This window comes from Myotis lucifugus, unplaced genomic scaffold, assembly GCF_000147115.1.
Source record: "Myotis lucifugus unplaced genomic scaffold, Myoluc2.0 scaffold_4, whole genome shotgun sequence".
Classification (NCBI taxonomy): Eukaryota; Metazoa; Chordata; class Mammalia; order Chiroptera; family Vespertilionidae; genus Myotis; species Myotis lucifugus.
The window spans coordinates 3383889-3396036 of record NW_005871052.1 but is presented as its reverse complement, the minus strand read 5'-3'; positions in this window follow the sequence as shown (position 1 = coordinate 3396036).

Below are 12148 nucleotides of genomic sequence, written 5' to 3'. Positions count from 1 at the left end.
ATTCATTTATTTTTGGAAAAGGAGAATAGGAGAGAGAGCAGAAAGGCTTGAATTTAGTGAGTGAAACTAATTAAACAATTAAGAGAAGATTAGAGCAAGAGAGGAGAGGAAAAACAAAAGTATAAAAAAAATTGACTAGCCAAGAAAGAGAAAAAAGAAGGGTGCATGGACGTGGAGCAGGAGAGAGAAAATTAGATATATGAGTAAGCCCACAGAGACAACAATAATAATAACACCTCAATAAAGAAGATCAATTTTTAATAAGGGGTATAAAGAAAGGAAAGAAAAAAAAACTAAAGCAGGGACAGAAGAGAGAACAGGATGAAAAACGGAAAAGTGAGGAAGAAAAGGGTGGGTAAAAATTTAAAAAAATAAGATAAAGTAAATCAATAAAAATGGAATAAAGAAAAATTAATACTAAAATAATAAAAAACAAAAATAAGAAAAAATAAAAGGTAAAAAGTAAAAAAGTGAAGTGTTGTTCACTCCAGCTGAGTTTTAATGCCCCATATTGGTTTAAGACCCCACTCTTCTGTTCTGTCTGTCACTTCTCAGTTTTCTGTTCAGTAGTCAGCACTGTGTTGAAGTTCCAAGTGACCCACTGTTCCTCTGTTTGTGTCTATCTCCACAGGCCTTGGCTGCAAGCAGGTGGGACCAATCTGCCCACTTTGCCTGTCTGCCTGCTGTCAATCTTAAACACTCAAACATCTGTTTCTGACAGGACTTTAAGTGGGGGTGAGGCTGTATCACTTTCCAGGACTGTAAGGCTCACCTTTAACCCAGTCCCTGAGGGCTCTTTGGGGCTATTCAAAGTCTTTGTTTCCTTTTTACAGCTCAAGGTGTAGGCTGGGTGTGGCAGTATTAGCTGTCTTGTGGTTGCTAGGAGGGGCTGACTCTTCAGGAGAAAGATAGTTGCTTAGGTTTGGAGGGTCACAAAGGTCTCAGTGACAAATTCCTGAGGTCACCTCTCCTTGCTCTGTTTTCCTCCACAGCCCCTCCCCAGACTCCACAAATATGCACCTCTACCTCCACTGCAACCTTGGGTGAGTGTTTGTAATTGAAATGTCCTATGATATGGTTTTAGCAAATAAAAGCAAAGACAAACAAAAGCCAAACAACCACACAACTGTGAGTTTTTCTCCCTTTCCCCCTGCCCCCCAGCACCATGCTGCTCAGGCAGCTCTTCAGGCCACCTTTCTGGGCGCAGCTTCTCTTGGCTGTGAACTTAGATCTAGATTCCCCAGTCGACAGCAGCCCTGTGGACTTCCTTTCCACAGTCAGATGTCACGCCTGTCCCCCAAGGGACATGGACTTGGTGCAGTGCAGCTTCCTCCTGACCCTCTCGGCTCAATGGTCAGGTGTCTCTCTCCAGCCCAGATCCAAGATCCTACTGTTCTCCAGGCATCCTCTGCATTTCCTGGCTGCAAATTATCTTACCAGCTATGTATAATTTGCCAATTCCAGGTGGATGTTCTCCAATTTAGTTGCTTCTTCTATCTGGTCCATGACAAGGTGCAGGACATGTCTGCTTATTCGGCTGCCATTTTCCTCACTCCCAAATGCTTTTAATTTAACAAAAAAATATATATTGTTTATTATGTATTACATTTTACAAACATTAACTCTTTAAATCTCATAATCATTGTGGGATGTAGACAGTATTCAATATCTATTTTGCAAATGAGGAAAATGACCAATAAAAGATAGACTTGAACAAAGTCATACAAATATTAATTGGTGGAGTTGGAATTAAAATTCAAATAATAAAGGCCCCAGAGTCCATGCCTTTAAACAAAAAGGTATATTTATAATGTAAGTCTTATGAGGATAGAGATTTTTGAGTATTTTTCCACAGTGGTGTATTTCCAGTGCCTAGAAGAGTGATTGACCCATAGTATGTTCTGAATAAATATTTGTTGAATAAATCAATGTGTTACTTTAAGGGTGAAGAAACAAGCAACAATCTATTTATATAAAACCCTAACATACAAATAGGCCGAATGCAGAACAACCAAACAACCAAACAACTGGTTGCTATGATGTATGCTGACCACCAGGGGGTGCGCATGGAACATGGCAGGTATCAACAGTGCCCGGAAAGTGAAGCATATGAGCGGCGGCACCAGACCAAGGTGGAGCACTGGTCGCTGTCATTGGGGCCAGCCTCTGGTGGTTACTGAAAATTCTTTGCTCCTACATGCCACAGTCCCGCCTGGCGCTTGCACCTGCTGCCGGCACTGGCCCTGCTCACACCCGCAGCTGGCACCAGAGCCACTGCTTGCACCCGCTGCTGGTGCCCGGCATCAGCCCTGATCGCTCAGTGCTGACAGAAGGTGCGAGCAGCATTTGCCGGCCCTGATCACCCCTCAGGGCTTCTCCACTTCCTTCTGCTCCTGAGGGGCAATCAGGGCCAGCAGCCACTGCTTGTACCTGCTGCCAGCAATGGCCCCATTCACACCCACTGCTAGCACTGGAGCCACTAGTGGCACCCCTTGCCAGCACTGGCCCTGCTTGCACCCATAGCTGGTGCCAGAGTCACTGCTTGCACCTGCTGCTGACCCTGGTTGCCCCTGAGAGCTTCTTCACCTCCCCCTGCTCCTGAGGGGCAATTGGGGCAGCAGCTGCTGCTCAGACCCATTGCAGGCGCTAGCCCCAATTGCTCCACGCTGTCAGAGGGTGCAAGCAGGGCAGGTGCTGTCAGTGCATCAGAGTGGTGGCGACGCGAGTGGGGCTGCCAGCAGACAGGGGACCAGGGGCCATGGTGGGAGGGGCTGGGCAGGGGCGTGGAGGATGGGCTGAGACCCCTGTGCCCACCACAGCCTCATGGCCCACAGTTCCTTTCAAGGTTCATGAATTCGTACACTGGGCCCCTAGTGTCTACTAGTATACAAGTCCCTAGAGCAGGGGTCCTCAAACTTTTTAAACAGGGGGCCAGTTCACTGTCCCTCAGACCGTTGGAGGGCCGGACTATAGTTTTAAAAAAAACTATGAACAAATTCCTATGCACACTGCACATATCTTATTTTGAAGTAAAAAAACAAAACGGGAACAAATACAATATTTGTATTTGCATGTGGTCTGCTGGCCATAGTTTGAGGACCCCTGCCCTAGAGGTTCTCCTGATAGCTTGGAAAAATGGTATTTTCAGCTACTTCAAGGAACTTAGTCTTCAAAAGGAGAGGTCCATTGATATGGGCTGACATATTAGAAATAATCAGTGAGTTGTACAGCAGCATAGTGTTGTTCAATGGTTGTCAAAATGTGTTACAAGGTTCTTAGGAGGGCTCATAGGGTTGTGAATGCAGATGTGAAAAGAATAATGAGAGGCTAGGGCTCTACTCCCCCAAACTCTTCTTTAAAGAAATATCTCTGCTTGTACCTGTTTTTATTTTTTATCTTCATATTTTGCTAAAAACTTTCTTTAAACAAAGAACTAAAAATTTTTGAATACTAGTTAGAGCAGAGAGACTTGCCTGGAGTCCGAAGACCTGGGTTTCAGTTTTGTATGCTGTCACTTACTATCTATAACTCTGGCTCTGCCTTCTTCAAGTTGTCACTATGAACATCAAATTATATGATGAGTGAACCAAATATCGTTTAATATGCCTGGCACTGGCTCTATTGTGGGCAGACTAGGGAGCCACCTACCTAGTGGGGTCAAGGAACTTTTAATGGCCCATATTGTCACTAAATAATTTTTTCCCATTTGCCTGCTGCAATGCATGCAATTAATGCCATTAAAATTACTGACTAAGGGAGTGCTTTGACACACTCTTGCTTAAATATCCCAAAAGAGAAATTAACCCACCACAATCAATTAATTCACTAGTACAAAATCATTATCAAATTATCAAGTATCATTCAGCAAGAGTAAGTTCCTAAAGAAATGGGACCTGGAATGGCAAATCTCAAGGACAGAGAAAAGAAAGACTTTGAGGGAACAAAAATAATACCTCTTATCATTTAATCATTTACAGCTTTTGTGTCATTTTCACATTTTTCATCTATTTTTTCTTCACAAGGATACAGAGGGGAAAATATATTCATATATATATATATATGTCAATTTTACATGTAATGTATATTTTACAGAATATATATATCAGTTTTACAGATAATGAAACTTAAGCTCAGTAAAATCAGTCTGACCTGTACCAATCTGAAAATTTACATTGAAATGCCTTATCCCTAATGCATATATGACTCAATTAAATTGTCTCTGTCAACTCAATTCAGTTTACATTTTTCCTCTAAAGAGCATTCTTAACAAGGAGACATATGTAAAACTTTAGACAATAAATAAATAAATAAATAAGCATTCTTTGGTCCCTATGGACTTCATACAACACTCACTTCTAGAATGCTTCTCAAAACATAGCCAGATGAAATGTTAGTGTGATCTTCTGTTCAATGGACTGTTTTCACTCTTAATTTTAAGCAGCCTTGGTGGAAGAAAACTTGATTATCTTGCTCAGTATTAAACAAGATAATACTTTTCCTATATTAGGGCCTGGCAAATATATAGCAGTTGTACAACATATTTATTAAATAAATAAATGATTTCCTGTTTTTGAATTTGAATTCTTTATTGTTTAAAGTATTACATGAGTCTCTTTTTCTTCCATTGACCTCTTCCCAGCCACCCCCAGCCCCCAGACATGCCCTCATCCCCCTACTGTCTGTGTCCATTGGTTATGCTCATATGCATGCTTAAAAGTCCTTTGGGTGGTCTCTTACCCCCTTACTACCACCCTCCCTCATAGGTTGGACAGTCTGTTCGATGCTTCTATGTCTCTGGTACTATTTTTGTTCACCAGTTTATGTTGTTCATTATATTCCACAAATGAGTGAGATCATGTAATATTTCTCTTTCTCTGACTGGCTTATTTCACTCAGCATAATGCTCTCCAGTTCCATCCATGCTGTTGCAAATGGCAAGAGTTGCTTATTTTTTACAGCAGCATAGTATTCCATTGTGTAGATGTACCACCGTTTTTTAATCCACTCATCTGCTGATGGGCACTTAGGCTGTTTCCAAATCTTAGCTATTGTAAATTATGCTGCTATGAACATAGAAGTGCATATATTCTTTCTGATTGGTGTTTCTGTTTTCTTGGGATACATTCCTAGAAGTGGGATTACTGGGTCAAATGGAAGTTCCGTTTTTAATTTTTTTATTGTGTCTCTTTTTCCCCCAATTGGCCCCCCCCCACTCAGTCAATCCCAACCCCGAGGGCAAGACCCCACCTCCCCAGTGTCTATGTCCATTGGTTATGCTAATATGCATACATAGAAGTCCTTTGGTTGATCTCTTATCCCCCCGCCCCCACACACACCTTCCCTGCCATTTGTCTCTGGATCTATTTTTGTTCATCAGTTTATATTGATCATTATATTCCACAAATGAGTGAGATCGTGTGATATTTATCTTTCTCTGAGTGGCTTATTTTGCTTAGCATAATGCTCTCCAGTTCCATCCATGCTGTTGCAAATGGCAAGAGTTCCTTATTTTTTACAGCTGTGTAGTATTCCATTGTGTAGATGTACCACCATTTTTTAATCCAGTCACCTGCTGGTGGGCACTTAGGTTATTTCCAAATCTTAGCTATTGTAAATTGTGCTGCTATGAACATAGGGGTGCATATATCCTTTCTGTTTGGTGTTTCTGATTTCTTGGGATATAGGTCTAGAAGTGGGACTAGTGGGTCAAATGGGAGTTCCATTTTTAAATTTTTGAGGAAACTCCATACTGTCTTCCACAGTGGCTGCACCAATCTGCATTCCCACTAGCAGTGCAAGAGGGTTCCTTTTTTCCTGCATCCTCACCAGCACTTGTCATTTGTTAATTTGTTGATGATAGCCATTCTGACAAGTGTTAGATGATACCTCATTGTTGTTTGATTTGCATCTCTCTGATGATTAGTGACTTTAAGCATGTTTTCATATGTCTCTTGGCCTTCTGTATGTCCTCTTTTGAAAAGTGTCTATTTAGGTCCGTTGCCCATTTTTTGATTGGGTTGTTTATCTTCCTTTTGTTAAGTTGTATGAGTTCCCTGTAAATGTTGGAGATTAAACCCTTATTGGTGATAACATTGGCAAATATGTTCTCCCATGCAGTGGGCTTTCTTGTTGTTTTGTTGATGGTTTCTTGTGCTGTGCAGAAGCTTCACATTTTGATGTAGTAATAATTCGTTCATTTTCTCCTTAGTTTCCATTGTCCTATGTTGCTAGGACATATGTCTGATATTTTGCTGCCTATGGCTTCTTCTAAGCTTTTTTATGGTTTCCCATCTTATGTTTAAGTCCTCTACCCATTTTGAGTTTAATTTTGTGCATGGTGTAAGCTAGTGGTCTAGTTTCATTTTTTTGCATGTATCTGTCCAATTTTCCCAATACCATTTATTGAAGAGACTGTCTTCACTCCATTGTATGCTCTTGCCTCCTTTGTCAGATATTAATTGAACATAATGGCTTGGGTCGATTTCTGGATTCTCTGTTCTCTTCCATTGGACTATATGTCTGTTCTGGTGCCAGTACCAGGCAGTTTTGAGGACAGTGGCTTTGTAATATAGCTTGATATCTGGTATTGTGATCCCTGCAACTTGTTCTTCTTTTTCAAGATTGCTGCAGCTATTTGGGGTCTTTTTTTTTTCCAGATGAAGTTTTTAAGAATTTGTTTTAGGTCTTTGAAATATGCCTTTGGTATTTTAATGGGGATTGCATTGAATCTATAGTTTGCTTTGGGTAGTATGGACATTTTAATGATGTTGATTCAACCAATCCTTGAACAGGGCATATTCTTCCATTTTTTTTTATGTCTTCCTCTATCTCTTTTTCAGTGTCCTGTAATTTTCTAAGTACAGGTCTTTTACCTCCTTGGTTAAATTTATTATGAGGTATCTTAATTTTTTGGTTGCAATGGTAAATTTTGTTGCAAATAGGACTAAATTTTTAGTTTCTCTTTCTGCGTGTTCATTATTAGTGTCTAAAAAAGCCATAGATTGTTGGGTGTTAATTTTGTATCCTGCTACATTACCAAATTCATTTATTAAGTCTAGTAGCTTTTGATGGACTCTTTAGGGTTTTCTATCTACAATATCATGTCATTTGCAAATAATGACAATTTTACTTCTTCTTTTCCAATTTGGATGCCTTTAATTTTTTCTTCTTGTCTGATCGCTATAGCTGGCACTTCCAGTACTCTGTTGAATAGGAGTGGTGAAAGTGGGCATCTCTGTCTTGTTCTTGTTCTTAGGAGAAATGATTTTAGTTTTTGACCATTGAGTATGATGTTGGCTGTAGGTTTCTCATATAAGGTTTTTATATTGTTGAGATATGATCCTTCTATTCCCACTTTGCTGAGAGGTTGTTTTTTTTTTTTTATCAGAAAAGCATGTTGGATTTTGTCAAATGCCTTTTCTGAATTGATTGATATGATTATGTGATTTTTGTTTTTCAATTTGTTTATGTGATGTATCACGTTTATTGATTTGGGGATATTGTACCAGCCCTGCATCCCTGGAATAAATCCCATTTGGTCAATAAATAATTTCTAAATGTTCAAAACTATATCCTACTGAGTGAAAGTTGAGCAGTGATAGAGCATGGACACCATTCAAATGTAAATAAGTGACCCCTGGATAAAACTATTTCAAATCCTAGAATTTGGCCAAAAGTAATGCCATTTTCCTTGACTACAGGGCACTTTTCATATTTTTTCTAAAGAAACGCAATCCAAATATAATCAGTTATAATTGGTGTTGCTTAAATTTTAAAAAAAATCATTATGTTCCTCTGGTTTTCTTCTACTGTTCTTTTTCATGTAGGGACTTGCTTTTATTTTAAAATTTGAAAATGTGTGACATTAGTAGAAATTATTAGATTAAGCTAATTTGCTTAGAAGCAAACCAGAAGACTAAATAAGTCTCAAGTGTGTTCTTAATATTCTTAATTAAAACTCAAATTTTAACAACTTTAATACAAATTTAAATAAACTCTGTCACTATCATGTTGATCTGTGAATTATTTATTTATTTTATTTATGTATTATTTTATTTTTTTAGATTTCTTTATTGAGTTATTACATATGTGTCCTTATTCCCACATTACCCCTCAATACCCCCAACTCATGGTCTCACCCCCCTGTTGTCTGTGTCCATTAGTTAAGCCTATATGCATTCATAAAAGTCTTTTGGTTGATCTCTCCCCCTTACCCCCATCCTCCCCTACCTTCCCTCTGAGGTTTGAGGATCTGATCAATGTTTCTCTGTCTCTGGATCTGTTTTTGTTCATCAGATTATGTTGTTCATTATATTCCATAAATGAGTGAAATCATTTCTTAGCTTTGGTGAATTGTGCTACTATGAACATAGGGGTGCATATATCCTTTCTAATTGGTGTGTCTAGTTTCTTGGAATATATTCCTAGAAGTGGGATCACTGGGTCAAATGGGAGTTCCATTTTTAGGTTTTTGAGGAAACTCCATATTGTTCTCCACAGTGGCTGCACCAGTCTGCATTCCCACCAGCAGTTCATGAGGTTTCCTTTTTCTCCACATCCTTGCCAGCACTTATCATTTGTTGATTTGTTGATGATAGCCATTCTGACAGGTGTGAGATGGTACCACATTGTCGTTTTGATTTGCATCTCTTGGATGATTAGTGACTTTGAGCATGTTTTCATATGTCTGTTGGTCTTTCTTCTGTCTTCTTTCTAAAAGTATCTATTTAGGTCCGTTGCCCATTTTTTGATTGGGTTGTTTATCTTCCTTTTGTTAAGTTGTATGAGTTCCCTGTAAATGTTGGAGATTAAACCCCTATTGGTGATAGCATTGGCAAATATGTTCTCCCATGCAGTGGGCTTTCTTGTTTTGTTGATGGTTTCTTTTGCTGTGCAGCTTTTTATTTTGATGTAGTCCCATTTGTTTATTTTCTCTTTAGTTTCCATTGCCTAGTCACAGTGGTCAGCAAACTGCGGCTCAGCAAATCACGGCTCGCGAACCACATGGGGCTCTTTGGCCCCTTGAATGTGGCTCTTCCACAAAATACCGACTTCTGCACATGGGCCACGAAGTTTCAATAGCACTGTACGTGCGCGCCCGCAAGTGGTATTTTGTGGAAGAGCCACACTCAAGGGGCCAAAGAGCCGCATGTGGCTTGCGATCTGCAGTTTGCCGACCACGGCCCTAGGAGCTGTATCGGTGAAGAAATTGCTTTGGCATATGTCTGAGATTTTGCTGCCTGTGGATTTTTCTAGTATTTTTATGGTTTCCCGTCTTATGTGTAAGTACTTTATCCATTTTGATCTGTCTATTATTTAAATATTGGTCCATATAAAAGACATATTCTTGAACTTAGCTTTTATTATTATTTTTATCACAAGTTTGCAAACACTAAAACAGAAGACCTTATTTACACATTTAGTTGGAAACTGCCATAATGAGAATTTTAAAAATTGATTGTGTTTGGTTAACAAAGTTTGTTTATATCATTCTAATTAATAGAGACTATATCTCATAGTGATGGATTAATTGAGTTACTTTCTATGTTCCTATACTATTTCTAGTGAAAAGTTGAGTTGGAAAGAAATCTGGGAAATTCAGTCCACAAAGAATGAGTCTGCCTTAATGACCACCTCAAACAAAATATTACCCTCATCCTGTAGATAGTTTTTACCCAATTGATAAAATGAAAATACCTTATTTTCAGAGTGCTATTAATGCTCAAAGTACCATTTGCATGTTCAGTAGATTCACAAATATTTTAAACTAAAATACCAAAACAGATGTTTATAAATAAATTCTTGCATGCATTATGAAGATTTCAGAGTGTTAAAATTATATAAAATTAAAAGTTTAGATGTTGTACTTACTAAATATTCACTCATATTAAATAATGTTAAATGTAGAACATTTTATGCTATTGGCAGAACTAAAGATTAGGGAAGAAAGAGTATAGAAATATATTACTCTTTAATGAATGGTTACAAAGTAATCCATTGATAGTGAAGAAACACCAAGAAATGTTAAATAAAAATAGCAGTACATGCAATCTTTACCTTAACTTCATGTAGCTAGTGAACACAATTTCTGGGGTATAAAGTTTGAATTTCTGATCTGGGCATTAAATATTTGCTTCTAATTATAGTCTTATGTTAGATAACAACAAAAACTAATTTGCATTGTTAATGATGCAAGTAATGTGATGTTTAGTTGGCTAAGATTGGCAATAAAAGAAGAAAGCATGTTGAAGACTTAGTCTACATTGTTTTCCTTTGGAAACCAAGTTAAAATGATAAAACTTATGTAATTATATATTTAGGAATTACATGTTTCATCCAACTAAGTTATACAGAATAATACTGTCTGAAGTGGAACTAAAACTACGAAGTTACCATTTTCATTCTCATAGTCTCCAGGGGGAAGTCAAAGGGTGTGTTTTTTTCCACAGTTTGGGTGAGATGATATTTTGAGATGATGAGAGATGCCAAACTACAAAAACAGTAAAGGAACTCCACAAAAGAAATTTGTTTTTACCCACACAATTGTTTTGACTTTTTTACTCCTTTATTCTCTTACTGATTTCCAAAAAAGAAAGAAAAAATATTAGGAGGGACTAAGAAAATTTGCCATTCTTCTCAGTCAGAAAGGAGCAAGCCAGTGTTTGTAGAAATCATTTACCAACTCTGCCTTCCCCCAATTTCTTTTTTACATACATTTTAATTGCTTGATGATAGAGAGCCCAAAGTGAACTAACCTGAAAACCTAACTTAAATGCAAATGAAAGGGAAATTACTGGAGAACTCACTACTTTAATCTGCTGGAATAAGTATGGAAGAATGGGATTATATCATTTTGTTTAATTCACTGCACTATCCAAAATATGTGCACTCATCTTCCGGTATAGACTCTAGAAAAAGACCAATCTCTTGACACAGATAGAAAACAAATTCAAATATTTAGATACTGTATTTTAATGGTATATAAACATTAGATGATTCAAATATCCCAAAGTTACATAATATAAGAAATTAAATTTAAGAAGTATTTAGTTTTTTGGTCATTACCTAGATGTTTTGGACAGAGCTTGGTCAGTGTGGGATAGTGCAAAATTTGTGGACTCTAAATGTATATTGAACTTATTTCATAACATTAAGACTTTACTAGATATATACATTGCATAAAATATTCAAAATCTCTTAATTTTTATAACCTTATATACAAAATAGAAATATTAATAGTATTTGCTTCATAGGATTCTGAGACTCAAACAAAAAATGTATATAAAGCACATATCACAGTGACTGGAACAAAAACATGATCAGTAAACAACAGTTATTATTATTACAACCACTACTAAGTTTTAAATCAACAAATAGCAATATCTATTAACAAATGAATCAATTCTTGCCTTTTCCAATTTTATTAGAGCATTGGCAATGTAATTAGTTTCTACAACTTCTTTCAACTTTTATTTTAATATTTTGTTGAAAAGAGGCTTTCATTGAGAAGCTTCCTGTTTGATCACTAGCCCTATACCATGCTTTATCTTCAAACTGTGCTTTAATTCTTTGTGAACTGAAAAATATGGGAAAACATATTTGAGGTGAAAAGAGGCAATGTGATTTGGACAGCAATGTCTTATAAACTTGGTCTGTGCATGGTAAGTTGATTTTTGACCTTGCTTCCTGAAATGTTAAGTTTAGGACAATATTTGATCCAACCAATCTTGGGAAATGGGAGTTTTAAGTTTTCCCTTAAGGAAAAGAAAGCCTTTACATGGCAGGAAGGCAAAGGTGAGGGGTTAGTTTAAACATTAGACAAAATCTGGAAGAAGAAGTTAAATAGAGAATAATGAAGTACTAAAGAAGGCTTGGAATTTTAAATCTTTGGAAAGCCTAACATTAAAAGTTAGCAAGTTGTATTCATTCGCTGATCCTAACACAATAACACTTAATGAAACAGGTTCCTTTTATTTATTTTTATTAAATATAGTTGGAATACATTCATTTATTAGTTATACTAGTTTCAGGTGGACAATATAGGGATTTGACATTTTTGTCACTGTGCAAACTTGTCACAAAATTACTGATTATATTCCCCTTCACATTTTCATTCATTCTCTCATTCCTTCCTTTCTGACAGCCATGC